Raw genomic sequence first — 14,967 nt, 5'->3', positions numbered from 1 at the left:
TGCATGAAAGTTAGGGTTTGCACCTAGGGTTTGGAAGACAAAAGTGTGAAAATTTGTTAAATGATGTGTTTGACTTTGTTGGTGATGAAAAATGGTCATTTGTGACCAATTGATGTGTGTTGGAAGTGTTAGAATTAGGTTTAGATTCGGACTGGTTATGGGCAATATGCAGGCAGCATGACCAAGGTCAATTTCAGGGACCAAAACTGAAAATTTACAAGCCCAATTGGTGTGAGGCCAATTGAGAATGAAACTAGACACAAAATGACACATTTTTCATTTAGGAATTATGCCCAAAAAGTGACCAAAACTTAGTGAACAAATTGACTAAATTCGGACTTAGGCAATCTAACCGGTACAATTCATTTGGCCATAACTTGGGCTAGGCAGGTCTAAATGACCTGAAATTTTATCAGTAGTGAGATATAGACCTAAAACTTTCATGAAGAACACAAACCCAAATTATGCCCTTAACCAAGTCATTTAGCCACCCAAAATTGATGACTTAAAACTGCCAGAACCAGTTTTGGTGCCCAGAAATCTGGGTTAGGCCAATCCGGCAGCCATGATTCAAATGGCTATAACTTGAGCTACAAAACTCCAAATGGAGTGATTCAAAAAGGAGAATAAAGTTAAGACAATAAGGAACAATTTCTATGAAGAAAACTTAGCCCAATTCTAACAGCAAAATAACCAATGAAACAGTACATTATAAGACAGTAAAACTGAAAATTTGCAATTTTGCCTAAAAGACCTAAGCTTTGAGAAAACAACCAAAACCAACAAAATTGGTGACCAAAATGTGGTATGTGAGGATAGTTGGAGTTCCCATACCTTTTAAGTATAAGAAAGTCAATATTTTGACTTGAATAGTATCATGAATAGTAACCTCAACATGAAAATTTGCAAGAATGTAAGTTTAAACATATTGGAATTAGTTATTGGAATTGTTATGAAGTAAAGATACTGAGACACTATAAATTTTGTATTTCAGCTGAAAAATACTTGGAAGGTCTGAGAGACTGAGTCAAGGCCTAGAGGCGACTCACGTCAGGTTTGTGCACAATAAACCTTATTTGAACATTTTGTCATTGAAAAATTGATTTAGTATGATTTATTAAAATTTGGTGTTACTCATGAATTGTGTTGCCACTTTGTGAATGAAACTATGACTTTGGAAATTTATCGGATTTCTCACGAATTATTTGAATAAAATATTTGAAATTAATTTTTGATTCACACTTAGTATGACAGTACCATATTATTCCTTCTCCTTTTATGGGGTGAGATCGATTATTTTTCCTCCCTCTCTGGTTTACCAGTTGAGGTTGTAGATCGGATGAGTACTCATTAGCTAGCTAGCCACCTCCCTCATTGATTTCGATTAGTGGGGTTGTAGATTGCTTTTTCGTGGTGTACAACACGGCATTGATCGGAAATTTTGTGTCATGGCTTAAGTTGTGTATGAACTGGCAACACTATGTTTATTAAATTGTTTAATCAAAATTGTGCTATAATGAGTTTTAATGATTTGTCTAATATTTAAATTGTGATTTATCAATGAATATTTTATGTACTATATTTCAAATTTTTATTGTGCATCACTGAGTATTATTTTACTGTCACAGATAGGAAAAAGGAAAAAATAGCAGAGTGAGCTGCTGAATTGCAAAAGCTTTCGCTGATTTTGTACAGGTATTATTTTATACCCAATGTAATTTAGTTTGATGTTAATAAATATTGTTCATATGTATTAATGTAAAGTTGAGCAGTTGTATTTATAAATTGTAATAATATTATTTTTGAATTTTATATCTGTAAATTAAACTTGTGAATGTAAATTACTTTATTGAATGCAATGTGATGGAATTATTTTGAAATTGTTTGATTTGAGAATTTTGAGTTGATTTGGGTTGGGAGTTGTGAAAAAATTTATTGGAAGTATTTTTCTCAGGTATTTGAAGAACTGTTTTCTCAAAATACAGATGACACTCTGTTGAAATTTTTATAAAATTTGCGAAAAAATAAAATGGGACAAAAATTTTAAGTAGTTTTAAAATTTCGAATAAATGATTTTAATTCCTACTAAAATGCTTATCACTTCCAAAATGTAAGAAAATAGTTTTAAAATCCCTTGTAGGATATTTAATGAGTTATCGATAGGTGGAGTTCGGTAGTTCATTAGGTATTCTATGGGATCATGTCATGCCTTACAGAGGGGTGAGGTGTGACATAACTTGCTTCATTCTTCGCAGGTTTACTAGCAGCAAATATCAGTATTTCATAGTATTGATTAAAAATCTAGACTCTGTATGTGCTAGGATTATTATATTTAGTGTAGGACTATAAAAGATTATTTGTTTTGAAATTGTAAACCTATATTTATGCATGTGTGGTTGAATGGGATAAATAAATATACATTGGATGTGTAACACCCTCACTGTAGCAATTCCGTATATTCTACTATTCAGGTGACCGATGTCGGTCTGGACAGTTAGAATGTCTAAAAAAACATTTAAATTAAAGTGAGGAGCCATAATTAACTCAAATAATAATAAGAAAAATATAGAAAAAATTTTAGAAATAAAATACAACTAAGTTAAATGAGTCGGCGCCCCAGCGATGGGTAACCTAGTGGGAAGTTGCGGTCTTCATAGCTAGGAGCCCTAAACCCAGGAGAAAATTCATAAGATAATTTTTGGGACTCCAGAGAAGAGTAATTGAGGTTTCTATGGCATTAGAATGCCAAGAAAAGGCTTAAAAAAATTTGAGATCGGTACAGACGATTTTGTCTTAATAAGCCAAACGGAGGGCATTTTGGTCATTTCGTCTTTAGAGATGATTTTTAGCCGACTTGTCGAGTTAACTAAATAATTATTATGACATAAATTATGAATTAATATTTGTGAGAAAATAATTACAAATGAGCAAAAGAAATGAGAAAAGAAAATAAAATGTAAATTGAATTATTACATAAGCAAATATGTCATAATGCATAAAAGAAATTTCAACAAATTATAAATTCTAACCAATGGAAAATTGACAAACCAATTAAAATGAGATAAATACAACTAAAATGAAGTAAAAACAAAAACAAATCTGCTACCATCTTCTTCATTTTCAGCCAGCTCCCTTCCTCTCTCGCCTCTCACCATTGTTGATCAACATTTCTCACTAGAATTCCTTGATAAACCACTATAAGATTTTAATCTTGCTTCACAAAACCTCTTCCTCACAGCTTAAACAACATCTAGCCAGCAAAAAGAAGAAGGAAAAAGGAAGATTTGGAAACTTGGAAGAGAGATCAATTGAGGTTAGTGTCCAATTCCTTAACTCTTTCATTTAAATTCTTGTTAGAATGATAAATTTGAGCTAGGATATATGAAATTCCATTAAAAATAAATATGTTAAGGTGACACCCTATTTTTGGCAGCCATGGACTTGTTATGGTTTTGAAGATTTCTTTGGATTAAATGAGTGAATAGGCTGCCCTTGATATGATTGTATCACTTAAAACATTAGTTTATGAGTTTAGTACAAGAATTTGAAACTTTGGAATTTTAGGGCTAGGGTTTGAAACTCAAATATGGGGTTAGATGCAAGTGAACACAAAATGATGTTGTAATGGTCATTTAGTGACCATTTGGTGTAGTTTGAATTGGAAATGGAGTGATTGGTGACATTAACCAATGTAAAGAATTAGACTACCTTAAGTGTGCATTCTGGACCCTTTGAGTCTACTGTGCTCTTGGGGTCATAACTCAAACTAGGTAACTCCAATTGGTGCAAGGCCAATTGGAGGTTAGACTAGACATAAAATGCAACAATTTTTGTGAAAGAACCTGTCCTAGAGAACCAACCTAAGTGGCTCTAAAAATTGACCTAATCCGGGTGACCAATATGCAGTCCCTTGAAAATGACCAAATGAACAGTGTTCATTCATTTGGTCATAACTCAGTGTAGAAAGGTCCAATTGACCTGAATTTTTACCAGTAGAAAACTGTGACATAGCCCTACAACTTTCATGAAGAAAATAAACTCAAATTTCGACCATAACATGTCTAAAAACTAACTGCAATCGATACAAAAATCAGAGAATTGATTCTCGCGAAATTCTGGAAAAATTGTAATCCGGCTAGTTATGGTGTTTAGGCCATAACTTGAGATACAAAACTCCAAATGGAGTGATTCAAAAAAAGAAATACAACTAGACACAATAAAGAACAACTTTGACGAAGAACATTTGATCAAATTCTCACTGTAGAATAGCCTAATGGAACAGTAATCTCTAGCCTCCAAAACTGAAATTTCTGATTTATTCACCATTGGTTAGAAGAATGGGTTGGCAACTAATACCAACACTTTTGAAAACCAAAATGTGGTAAATTTATGTGATTAGAACTTATGTAGCTATTATGCATTGGAAAGTCAATAATTTGACCTAAATAGTAAAATGAATAGTAACCTTACATGTAAAGTATGAAAAATTCAATCAAAAAACTTGCAAATGTGCCCTAGTACACCTAGTAAGATTGGTTTGGATAGGTTGGCATGCCAATAGGGTTCAGTTAGCAGTACTGCACATGGCATTATGCTATTTTGTGATTTTATGGCTTTTAGCCATTCTGATATTATGATGATACTTGGCCTTGTGCCTAATGTTATTACAGCTTATCAGTTGTTTTGTTGCACATCGGGAGACACTATGTGACCGATGGTGTGACGGCCCAAAGTACTTGGTACCCAAAGGCGGTTACCCTTTTATCCAAATTCATTCAAAGATAGGTTACTTGGGCAACCAAAAATGAAAGTTGATAAATTTAATGAAATAATGGATATAATAAGTACCAAATAAATAAGACTATAAATAATTACCAAAAATTTGTCTGCATGAGACATCAATATACACACTGCATATTTATTTTCTTTTAGTTTTTTATTTTATTTTATTATTGGCACCATTAAGCATTATTGCTTAGCGCGTTACTTTTTGCTATGCGTAGGTACTAGAGATACGGAGTGTGATCCTAGTAGACCCCAGTCAGGATGAGAGAGTCAGATCTGCTAGTGTCCTGTGTCACCTCTCAGCTACAGTGCATTGGTAGGATGCTAGGCTTCATTTTGTATTTTGTGTTTTGTATTTTTGTAAACTTTGTAATTAAACTTTTATTTTGTCATGTATATTGAAACTCATGTGATTATGTATTAATGAAAGTATCTATAAATGGTGTTCATAAATGAAAATTGAGTATTTATTTATGATTTGAGTATAAATATGATGTGAATTGAATGATTGGAAAGTTTGAGAAATTGATGAGAAATTGTTGAAAATTGTTGAGACCATGTTGATGGTTATTGGAGTTTGAGAATATGGATGAATATTTGGGAGTGTTTTTCACAGGTTATGAAGAACTGTTTTCTCCATTTTTAGCCGATACTCTGCCAGATTTTCTATAAAATTTTCAAAACCTCAAATGAATTTATAATTTCTATAAATGACTTAAATGGGTTAAATTTTATAAATTGTACTTCTTAACCATAAAGAAATAAATTAAGGAAGGATTAAAAATAATAATAATAATAATTGAGATAAAATATGATGTTCCGGTACACCGTGTGGCATATCTTGCTCGGCTATACTGTAGATGGGTAAGGGGTGTCACATTTAGTGGTATCAGAGCACGGTTTAGGCATTTCTGGGTCTAGATCGAGTCCATACCATGCATTGTATTTGTAAGAGTTGAGGTGACACTAATGCAGATCTGTTTGGTTTTTTTATTTTGATTAGGATATGGACCCCACGTCTCAAAGGGTAGTTGACGAGGAAGTGGAGAGTCATGCTCCACCAAAGAATTTGAGATTGAGGGTAGGGGAGAACTCGCTCACCACCCAGCAAAGCCTGCTCAGCCTCAACAGGCCATGTTCCAGCAAATGGCTGAGTTTTTCAGACAAATGGCAGGGGTAATGCCACCACCACCACCTCCACAGTAGAAATCCCATCTGGAAAAACTGAGAAAATTTGGAGTAATGGATTTCTTTGGCAAGAGAGAAGATGATTCTGTTGCAGCTGAGAACTGGTTGAACAGAACAGGGAGAGTTTTAAAACAACTCCACTGCATTCCAGAGCAAAACTTAAAACCTATTGTAGCTCTACTACAAGATGATGTATATCAATGGTGGGATACAGTGTCTAGTGAAGTGCAGCCAGAACAAATAACCTAGGACTTCTTTCTCTCAGAGTTCAAAAAGAAGTATGTGGGTAGTATATATCTGGAAGAGAGAAGAAGAGAATTCATTAATTTGAGGCAGAGACAATTGACAGTGGCAGAGTATGAAAAGGAATTTGTTAGATTAAGCCATTATGGAAGGGAAATAGTCCCTAATGAGGCCGAAAGGTGTAAAAGATTTGAAGATGGGCTAAATGACAACATAAAGATAATGATCACTGCCTTGGGAATCACAGACTTCACCAAGTTAGTGGAAGCTACAGTAAAAGTTGAGAAAGTCAGAATAAGTGAGCAGACTAAAAGAGAGAGACAGCAGAAGAGGGGCCCGGGTCAGTCTAGCTCATCTCCTGCACCAGGGAAGAAGTTCAAAGGTCCACCTGCACAGAATTCAGGTCAGGGTCAGTCCTAGGGGCCCAGGCCACAGTTTACACCTAGGAAAGGCCAGTCCACACCATCAGTGGGCAGCTCTCCAGGGACGGTGTTTAGGGGACCGCCCCAACATCTTCTGCTTGTCCACACTGCCTGAAGTGGCATAAGGGGGAGTGTTGGAGAGTGACGGGTGCCTGCCTAAGGTGTGGGTCGACAGAGCATCAGTTAAAGAACTGTCCACGCAGAACTGCCACAGCTGCTCCAGCACAAGCAGATAGACCTGCCCCTGCACCTCAAAGGGGTAGGAAATCTGATAAATCTGAGGCAGTTGGTCCATCACTGAGACCTGCATCTGAGCCAGCTGAGAGGCCAGAGGCTAGAGCACCTGCCAGAGCCTATGCCATGAGAGCTTAGGAGGAGCAAGATGCCCCGGATGTTATAAGGGGTACATTCTCCCTCTACAACACATCTGTGCATGCATTAGTGGATCCAGGATCCACTCATTCATACATTTGCATCAACTTACCCGTAGAAAAGGGGATACTAGTAGGGGAGAGTGACCAAGACATTCTAGTCACTAATCCATTGGGCCACAGTGTAGTGGTGAACAAGGTGTACAAAGGTTGCCCGTTAAGGATTCAGGGGTATGAATTCTTGGCAGACTTAATTGAATTGCCTTTCCATGAGTTTGACGTGATTTTGAGAATGGACTGGTTGTCACGTCATCAGGCAATGGTTGATTGTAAATTAAAGAGGATTTCCTTGAAAACTCCTGAGGGTAATGAGATTACAATTGTGGGAGAAAGGACAGATTTCTTGTCTAATGTCATCTCAGCCATAATTGCAAGAAAACTGATGAGAAAAGGCTATGAAGCCTACCTAGCACATGTGGTGGATACTAAGCAGGCTAAGCCAGATCTGTGTGACATACCCACAGTAAAAGACTTCCAGATGTGTTTCCTAAAGAATTGCCTGGCTTGCCACCTGAAAGAGAAGTCAAATTTGCTATTGAGATATTGTCGGGTACAGCACCAATCTCTATTGCTCCTTATAGGATGGCACCTACTGAGTTAAAGGAGCTGAAAATCCAGTTGTAGGAGTTACTAGATAAGGGGTTCATATGCCCCAGTGTGTCACCATGGGGAGCTCCAATGCTGTTTGTAAAGAAGAAGGATGGGACTTTGAGGTTATGCATCGATTACCGGCAGTTGAATAAAGTGACTGTGAAGAACAAGTGTCCGTTGCCTAGAATTGATGATCTGTTTGATCAGCTGAAGGGAGCAAGAGTATTTTCTAAAATTGATCTCAGATCAGGCTATCATCAGTTGAGGGTGAAGGATGCAGATGTACCAAAAACTGTATTCAGGACCCGGTATGGGCATTATGAGTTCCTGGTGATGCCCTTTGGTCTAACAAATGCACCAGCAGCATTCATGGATCTTATGAACTATATCTTTCATCCATACCTAGATCAGTTCGTAGTGGTCTTTATTGATGATATTTTGGTGTATTCCAAGACCAGGGAAGAATATGATGAACATTTGAGAATTGTCCTGCAAACCCTGAGAGAAAAGAAGCTGTATGCTAAGTTGTCCAAGTGTGACTTCTGGTTGAATGAGATTGCATTCCTTGGACACATAGTGTCAGCTGATGAGATTAGAGTGGATCCCAAGAAGATAGAAGCAGTGATGGAATGGAAGCCTCTCAGAAATACAACTGAGGTCAGAAGTTTCTTGGAGCTAGGTGGGTATTACAGAAGATTTATGAAGGGATTTTCTTTAATAGCTGCTCCAATGACCAAGTTGTTACACAAGAATATCAGATTTGACTGGAATGACAAGTGTCAGGACAGTTTTGAGAAGTTGAAGGCTATGTTGATAGAGGCACTAGTGTTAATACAGCCAGTGCCGGGAAAAGACTTTGTGGTCTAGAGTGATGCCTCACATAATGGGTTAGGATGTATATTGATGCAAGAGGAGAAGGTGGTCGCCTATGCTTCCAGGAAGCTAAGGCCACATAAACAGAACTATCCTACCCATGATCTGAAACTTGCAGCAATCATCTTCGCACTAAAGATATGGAGACACTATTTATATGGTAAAAAGTGCTACATTTACACAGACCACAAAAGTCTAAAATATTTGCCAACCTAGAACATCTAGCCAGCAAAAAAAAGAAGGAAAAAGGAAGATTTGGAAACTTGGAAGAGAGATCAATTGAGGTTAGTGTCCAATTCCTTGACTCTTTCATTTAAATTCTTGTTAGAATGATAAATTTGAGCTAGGATATATGAAATTCCATTAAAAATAAATATGTTAAGGTGACACCCTATTTTTGGTAGCCATGGACTTGTTATGGTTTTGAAGATTTCTTTGGATTAAATAAGTGAATAGGCTACCCTTGATATGATTGTATCACTTAAAACATTAGTTTATGAGTTTAATACAAGAATTTGAACTTTCGAATTTTAGGGCTAGGGTTTGAAACTCAAATATGGGAGTAGATGCAAGTGAACACAAAATGATGTTGTAATGGTCATTTAGTGACCATTTGGTGTAGTTTGAATTAGAAATAGAGTGATTGGTGGCATTAACCAATGTAAAGAATTAGACTACTTTAAGTGTTCATTCTGGACCCTTTGAGTCTAGTGTGTTCTTGGGTCATAACTCAAACTAGGTAACTCCAATTGGTGCAAGGTCAATTGGAGGTTAGACTAGACACAAAATGTAACAATTTTTATGAAAGAACCTATCCCAGAAAACTAACCTAAGTAGCTCTAAAAATTAACCTAATTAGGGTGACCAATATGCAGTCCCTGGAAAATGACCAAATGAACAGTGTTCATTCATTTGGTCATAACTCAGTGTAGAAAAGTCCAATTGACCTAAATTTTTACCAGTAGAAACTTACGAAATAGCCCTACAACTTTCATGAAGAAAAAAAACCCAAATTTTGACCATAACATGTCCAAAAATTGACCTGCAGTTAGTGTACAAAAACTGCAGAATTGATTCTACCCAGAAATTCTGAAAAAATTGCAATCCAGCTAGTTATAGTGATTAGGCCATAACTTGAGCTAAAAAACTCCAAATGGAGTGATTCAAAAAAAGAAATGTAACTAGACACAATAAAGAACAACTTTGATGAAGAACATTTGGCCAAATTCTCACTGTAGAATGGCCTAATGGAACAGTAATCTCTAGCCTCCAAAACTGAAATTTCTGATTTATTCACCATTGGTTAGAAGTATGGGTTGGCAACTAATGCCAACACTTTTGAAAACCAAAATGTGGTAAATTTATGTGATTAGAACTTATGTAGCTATTATGCATTGGAAAGTCAATAATTTGACCTAAATAGTAAAATGAATAGTAACCTTACATGTAAAACATGAAAAATTCAATAAAAAAACTTGGAAATGTGCCCTAGTACACCTAGTAAGATTGGTTTGGATAGGTTGGCATGCCAATAGGGTTCAGTTAGCAGTACTGCACATGGCATTATGCCATTCTGTGATTTTATGGCTTTTAGCCATTCTAATATTATGATGATACTTGGTCTTGTGCCAAATGTTATTACAGCTTATCAATTGTTCTGTTGCACACCGGGAGACACTATGTGATTGATGGTGTGAGAGCCCGAGGTACTTGGTACCCAGTGCCAGTTTACCCGTTTATCCAGTCTAGTCATTTAGTATAGGTTACTTGGGCAACCAAAAATAAAAGTTGATAAATTTAATGAAATAATGGATATACAAAGTACCAAATAAATAAGACTATAAATAATTATCAAAAATTTGTCTGCATGAAACATCAATATACACACTGCATATTTATTTTCATTTAGTTCTTTTTATTTTATTATTGGCACCTCTAAGCATTATTGCTTAGCGTGTTACTTTTTGCTATGCGTAGGTACTGGAGATACGGAACGTGATCCCAATAGACCTCAGTCAGGGTGAGAGAGTCAGATCTGCTAGTGTCCTTTGTCACCTCTCAGCTACAGTGCATTGGTAGGATACTAAGCTTCATTTTGTATTTTGTATTTTGTAAACTTTATAATTAAACTTTTATTTTGTCATGTATATTGAAACTCATATGATTATGTATTAATGAAAGTATCTATAAATGGTGTTCATAAATGAAAATTGAGTATTTATTTATGATTTGAGTATAAATATGATGTGAATTGAATGATTGGAAAGTTTGAGAAATTGATGAGAAATTGTTGAAAATTGTTGAGACCATGTTGATGGTTATTGGAGTTTGAGAATATGGATGAATATTTGGGAGTGTTTTTCACAAGTTACGAAGAACTGTTTTCTCCATTTTTAGCCGGTACTCTACCGGATTTTCTATAAAATTTTCGAAACCTCAAATGAATTTATAATTTCTATAAATGACTTAAATGAGTTAAATTTTATAAATTGCACTTCGTAACCATGAAGAAATAAATTAAGGAAGGATAAAAAATAATAATAATTGAGATAAAATATGGTGTTCTGGAACACTGTGTGGCATATCTTTCTCGGCTACACTGTAGACGGGTAAGGGTTGTCACAGGATGAGGGAGCTGAGCTCCCATTTGATATAATTGTTATATTGAGGATTGTGAGGGTGAGTAGGGCTCCCCAAATTTATATATTTTGTGATCACAGGTCAAGTAAGCTAAAACTCCCTATTGGATAGTATAGTTTATGGCCAGACTGTGTCCAATTGATTTTTTAAAAATTGTCTCTAGATATGGGCTTTATGGTTGGGCTAAAATCAGTTAGGCTTACTATAGGCTTTGGGGGCCTTATGCTAACCCAAGTTCTAGTGCCGGTTCTGCCATAGTTTGGGTTGTGACAAAGTTGGTATTAGAGCTTAGGCTCTAGATTCATGGGAAATATTGTCTTGGGTTTGTCACATACGGAGTATAGGATCCTATTTGGTCTTTTCTGTAATTTCTTGCTTCTAGTTTTAGCATTTCCCTCAATAGTATTTCTTTGTGTGGGTCCAATGTATCAGTTCTCATGGGACTACAAGTGATATAATTGAAGTTAGTAGATGTGCAGATATTTGCCATAGTGGTAAGTATCCCAAGAGATGATGTGATTAGTCAGTATAGGGCCATGTGGCATGTCTAATTAATGTAAGGCACGAGTACATAGAATGAGTCATGATAGTGTAGTTGCCTTAAGTGAGGGTGTGGGTACCACTGTGAACTGCCTAGTTAGGGCAAGTTTATGGTATTAATTGAGTGTTCTATTAGGATAGTTTTCAATATGGTTTTTATAGAGGTGCAAGGGTATAAAGATGATAGTTTGTTAGGATGTATCACAGTAACCTATGCAGTGCTTTCATTGTTTGTGTTATAAGCTATGGATCACAATATGAACATGAGATTATTGTGTAGAGCTGTGTACATCCCCATGGTGTTTTATGATAAGGTTTTGTAAACAGCTTCTTTTTTATATAATTGCGCCATAATGGAATTCTATTCTTGTAAAGAAGTTAGGAAACTCCTAATCTTGGTTTAAAACCCTTTGGATAGAGTATCAACTATTGCTTTTAGGTGATAACTAGAGTCAGTGACTTGGTTATCCTAACATGAGCACAACGTTATAGCTTGAGTTACCACGAGATTAAAAGTTTTAGTATGGTTGCAGTATAATAGACCATCTAGTTTCTTGTATGGGATCTTGGATAGTTTTGGCATTATGATGGATGTTTTGCTTAGAGTTTATTGAGGTAACATCTCCTTGGTGTGGCAGCGAGGTGTAGAGTATAGCTTTACACCTTAAAGGGGACCCAAGGTTATGAATAATGTTTATAATCTATGAAATGACTTTTTAGAAAAGTTTAGAGTATGATAAGAGAGTAGATGGCCTTACATAATTATGGCAATATGATAAATATAGTACCTCTCTTGCAGTCAATTGTGCTACAAAATATGATAGTGTCTTTTCAAGAGAGACAAAAGGTTACTAAGTGTAGTGACCTATGGAATGACATCCCGAATGGGACTGTAGTGTGATAAAAAGTTGTTAGCTTAGGTATCCTGGAGAGGGTTCAAGTTTCATTATAGAAATCATAAGTGATAAGATCATGATGGATGTAAAGCCTTTAAATTGATGTACCTAATATCTTAAGTTTTGGCTAATTGAGTGGATATGGGAAAATAGAATCCCTGCAGATCCGCTCCTTAAGGTAAAAGGGGGGGTAGTATGTAGTCTAAAGGATAGGGACAAAGATCACATAGTAAATGCATTGCTGCAATTCTCTGAGTTCCTTTTCAACTTCTTATTACTCAAAAAAAGAGTATACTCTAAACAGAATAATGTTAAGGGTAGTAAATCAGCAAAGGCAAATTATAGAATGCCAGTAAATATAAGAAGTGTAGAAATGAAAATTTTGATAGTTGGTTGCAAATGTAGCATGACCCGAATGCCAGTAGAAGTACTAGTTAGAATAGTCAAAAGACTAACTCTGAGTAACATCGATGTGTAGATAACTTGGTAGAGACAGTGGAAAGGTAAAAGTTTTTGACATGATAGCTGGGTCAAGAAAGAGAATAGAGCTAAAGAATAAAATAGTCAAATATCGATTTTGGGTAAGGTAAAGGAGTTAGCTAAAAAACAAATTGAAAGGCCCAAATCAGGATAATATTAGGAAGAGTAGTGTCAAGATACAGAGGAGGCAAATGCGATTCTAGGAAAGGTAAATGAGATAAACAAAACAGTAAGGATAGAGAGCTTAGAAAAGGATGACACTAGGGAGAACGTTTGTCAGGGTATGAAACCCAGAAGTGAGCAACTCTGAGTAGGTTATAATTGATACAGTGTTAGGAGCCTGAACCTAGATTAGGATCTGGATTAGACTTTGTCTATTTTCTATCTCCAAGGTAGAATAAGGGGGCAATGGGATAAAAACCTTTTAGGTTGTTGACAGTATGAGGAAAGTTAGGTGAGGTATGCGACCAAAGTAGGTAGTAACTAGGGGGTGTGCAGTGGTAACTCGAACTGTCTTATCAGACAAAGAAGCAAAGTCATTAGATAGTAGGTTGAATAAAACTCAACCTAATGGATTTAAATATGCCTGATGAGAGAAAAGAATGAGGGATAATAGCACAGAGATTTGATGTTAGAATTCAGAATGGTGAGACCTAGAGTCTATAATCGGGAATTAGGCAAGTATTTTCAGTGTGACCAACTGGGTAACTTTGTGAGGAAACATGAGTGACTGTTTGATAATAGGTAACAAAATAATAGTAAAGGACAGGATAAGTATAAATGTTACTCACAAGTTACAAAGAAATACAAAGATCAAAGTAATGAATGTAAGACTAGAGATAGTTCTTGCAGGATTTAATAGTGAGAGGTATCTTCCAGAATACCACAGAAGGCAGGGACACAGGATAATAATGCTAGGTATGAAATACAAATGGAGTGTAAACAGATATAGTAAATTATGAGATTATATGCTAGGCAGAGCAGTGATACAATAAGGAGTTGGTGCACTGAAATCCTGTAGGTAGAGCACAATAATTACGAAGAGATGATAAAAATTAAAGAGGAGGATCAAGAGATATGAGTAAATTTGATACTGAAGTCTGAAAAGCTGTAGGCAATAGATGTGGCTATATCAAGAAGAATGAATGTGAAAAGTATCTTGTTTGGGATTATGGTACAACACCCAGTTCTTACTACCATGATAGTTCATGTAGAAATTATAGGTTCAAGGATACCTATTTAACCATAAAGAGCAATTCCCTACAAAGGATAGTAGGGAACAATAATGTTTTGATAGTCATGTTAAGAAGGAGATACAGGAAGAATCAACCATGGTGAATGGCCTGTGTTCCATAAAATGAGTAGTAGGTTAGTACTATAGTATGATATTATATGGTGGATGTGCTGGTGGAAACCAATCGCAGGGTTAGAATTTTGGAAGTAATGGAGTTGGCAATTAAGTGGAACAGTTCAGCTTTGATGATGATAACAATGTAGCTCCATACAATCTAGTGTCAACCATAAGTGCCAGAAAGATATTAAGGCATGGTTGTCAAGGTTATGTGGCACTAGCGAGGGACATATCTGTTGAACTTGTGTGGAAAATGTACCTATTGTTAGGTAATTTATGAATGTTTTTCCTGAGGAGCTTCCTAGGAAGCCACCTGATAGGGAGATTGAATTTTATATAGATACTGTGTCGGGTACAAACCCCATTTCTATGCTACCCTACAGGATGGCACCAGCAGACTTAAAGGAATTGAAGGAGCATTTGTAAGAGCTTCTAAACAAGGGTTTCATCTGGCCAAGTACTTCACTTTGGGGTGCTCCTGTTCTGTTTGTGAGAAAGAAGGATGGATCTTTGAGGTTGTGTATTGA

Source organism: Hevea brasiliensis, unplaced genomic scaffold (genome assembly GCF_030052815.1).
Source record: "Hevea brasiliensis isolate MT/VB/25A 57/8 unplaced genomic scaffold, ASM3005281v1 Scaf87, whole genome shotgun sequence".
NCBI classification, from domain to species: domain Eukaryota; kingdom Viridiplantae; phylum Streptophyta; class Magnoliopsida; order Malpighiales; family Euphorbiaceae; genus Hevea; species Hevea brasiliensis.
The sequence above is the reverse complement of the archived record's forward strand: the minus strand, read 5'-3'. Positions refer to the sequence as shown.